Here is a 3,051-nt window from a genome sequence, read left to right on the forward strand (position 1 = left end):
CGAATCGACTTAAAGCCAGATCGCCGCATTGGCCGCTCTTCTCTCTGAAATGGTTACATTTATCGTCTGCAAAGCTATGTCGCGTGCTGCGCTACGCGGAGACACTAAAAGCACCATAGTAGAACACAGATGTAGCTTTTAAGTTGATGTAATAGCCAGTAAGATGTAGTACAATTCAAGTTTTAGGTATCGATTATTGATTTTTTAGCTGGCTTTGGTGACTTGGACATGAGCTAGGACATTAAGATTCTGCGTTAAAGGAGGACTAGCAGCCGAGTTGCACGGGAGAATGTGAAAAGTGTTCATAAGTAGTAAAAACCTGAGAAATCCGTCCGTTTTCGTCATTTGTTATCGAATCGACTTAAAGCCAGATCGTCACATTGGCCGCTCTTCTCACTGAAGCGGTTGTACTTATCGTCTGCAAAGCTATGTTGCGTGCTGCGGTATGCGGAGACACTAAAAGCACCATAGTAGAACACAGATGAAACTTCTAAGTTGATGTAATAGCCAGTAAGAAGTGGTACAATTCAAGTTTTAGGTGTCGATTATTGACTTTTTAGCTGGCTTTGGTGCCTTGGACATGAGCTAGGACCTTAAGATTCTGCATAAAAGGAGGACTAGCAGCCGAGTTGCACGGGAGAATGTGAAAAGTGTTCATATGTAGTAAAAACCTGAGAAATCCGTCCGTTTTCGTCATTTGTTATCTAATCGTCTTAAAGCCAAATCGCCGCATTGGCCGCTCTTCTGTCTGAAACGGTTGTACTTATCGTCTGCTAAGCTATGTCGCGTGTTGCGGTATTCGGAGACACTAAAGGCACCGTAGTAGAACACAGATGAAGCTTCTAAGTTGATGTAATAGCCAGTAAGAAGTAGTACAATTCAAGTTCTAGGTATCGATTATTGACTTTTTAGCAGGCTTTGGTTCTTTGGACATGGGCTAGGACCTTAAGATTGTGCATGAAAGGAGGACTAGCAGCCGCGTTGCACGGGAGAATGTGAAAAGTGTTCATATGTAGTAAAAACCTGAGAAATGCGTCCGTTTTCGTCATTTGTTATCGAATCGACATAAAGCCAGGTCGCCGCATTGGCCGCTCTTCTGTCTGAAACGGTTGTACTTATCGTCTGCTAAGCTATGTCGAATGTTTCGGTATCCGGAGACACTAAAAGCACCATAGTAATACACAGATGAACCTTATAAGTTGATGTAATAGCCAGTAAGAAGTAGTACAATTCAAGTTTTAGGTATCGATTATTGACTTTTTAGCTGGCTTTGGAGCCTTGGACATGAGTTAGGACCTTACGATTCTGCATGAAAGGAGAACTAGCAGCCGAGTTGCACGGGAGAATGTGAAAAGTGTTCATATGTAGTAAAAACCTGAGAAATCCGTTCGATTTCGTCATTAGCTATCGAATCGACTTGAAGCCAGATCGTCACATTGGCCGCTCTTCTCCCTGAAACGGTTGTACTTATCGTCTGCAAAGCTTTGTCGCGTGCTGCGGTATGCGGAGACACTAAAAGCACCATAGTAGAACACAGATGAAACTTCTAAGTTGATGTAATAGCCAGTAAGAAGTAGTACAATTCAAGTTTTAGGTATCGATTATTGACTTTTTAGCTGGCTTTGGTGCCTTGGACATGAGCTAGGACCTTAAGATTCTGCATAAAAGGAGGACTAGCAGCCGAGTTGCACAGAAGAATGTGAAAAGTGTTCATATGTAGTAAAAACCTGAGAAATCCGTCCGTTTTCGTCATTTGTTATCGAATCGACTTAAAGCCAGATCGCCGCATTGGCCGCTCTTCTCTCTGAAATGGTTACATTTATCGTCTGCAAAGCTATGTCGCGTGCTGCGCTACGCGGAGACACTAAAAGCACCATAGTAGAACACAGATGAAGCTTTTAAGTTGATGTAATAGCCAGTAAGATGTAGTACAATTCAAGTTTTAGGTATCGATTATTGATTTTTTAGCTGGCTTTGGTGACTTGGACATGAGCTAGGACATTAAGATTCTGCGTTAAAGGAGGACTAGCAGCCGAGTTGCACGGGAGAATGTGAAAAGTGTTCATAAGTAGTAAAAACCTGAGAAATCCGTCCGTTTTCGTCATTTGTTATCGAATCGACTTAAAGCCAGATCGTCACATTGGCCGCTCTTCTCACTGAAGCGGTTGTACTTATCGTCTGCAAAGCTATGTTGCGTGCTGCGGTATGCGGAGACACTAAAAGCACCATAGTAGAACACAGATGAAACTTCTAAGTTGATGTAATAGCCAGTAAGAAGTAGTACAATTCAAGTTTTAGGTGTCGATTATTGACTTTTTAGCTGGCTTTGGTGCCTTGGACATGAGCTAGGACCTTAAGATTCTGCATAAAAGGAGGACTAGCAGCCGAGTTGCACAGAAGAATGTGAAAAGTGTTCATATGTAGTAAAAACCTGAGAAATCCGTCCGTTTTCGTCATTTGTTATCGAATCGACTTAAAGCCAGATCGCCGCATTGGCCGCTCTTCTGTCTGAAACGGTTGTACTTATCGTCTGCTAAGCTATGTCGCGTGTTGCGGTATCCGGAGACACTAAAAGCACCACAGTAGAACACAGATGAAGCTTCTAATTTGATGTAATAGCCAGTAAGAAGTAGTACAATTCAAGTTTTAGGTATCGATTATTGACATTTTAGCTCGCTTTGGTGCCTTGGACATGAGCTAGGACCTTAAGATTCTGCATGAAAGGAGGACTAGCAGCCGAGTTGCATGGGAGAATGTGAAAAGTGTTCATATGTAGTAAAAACCTGAGAAATCCGTCCGTTTTCGTCATTTGTTAACGAATCGACTCAAAGCCAGATCGTCACATTGCCCGCTATTCTCTCTGAAACGGTTGTCCTTATCGTCTGCAAGGATATGTCGCGTGTTGCGGTATGCGGAGACACTAAAAGCACCATAGTAGAACACAGATGAAGGTTTTAAGTTGATGTAATAGCCAGTAAGAAGTAGTACAATTCAAGTTTTAGGTATCGATTATTGACTTTTTAGCTGGCTTTGGTGCCTTGGACATGAGTT

The sequence above is a fragment of the Schistocerca gregaria genome, unplaced genomic scaffold (assembly GCF_023897955.1).
Source record: "Schistocerca gregaria isolate iqSchGreg1 unplaced genomic scaffold, iqSchGreg1.2 ptg000437l, whole genome shotgun sequence".
Classification (NCBI taxonomy): domain Eukaryota; kingdom Metazoa; phylum Arthropoda; class Insecta; order Orthoptera; family Acrididae; genus Schistocerca; species Schistocerca gregaria.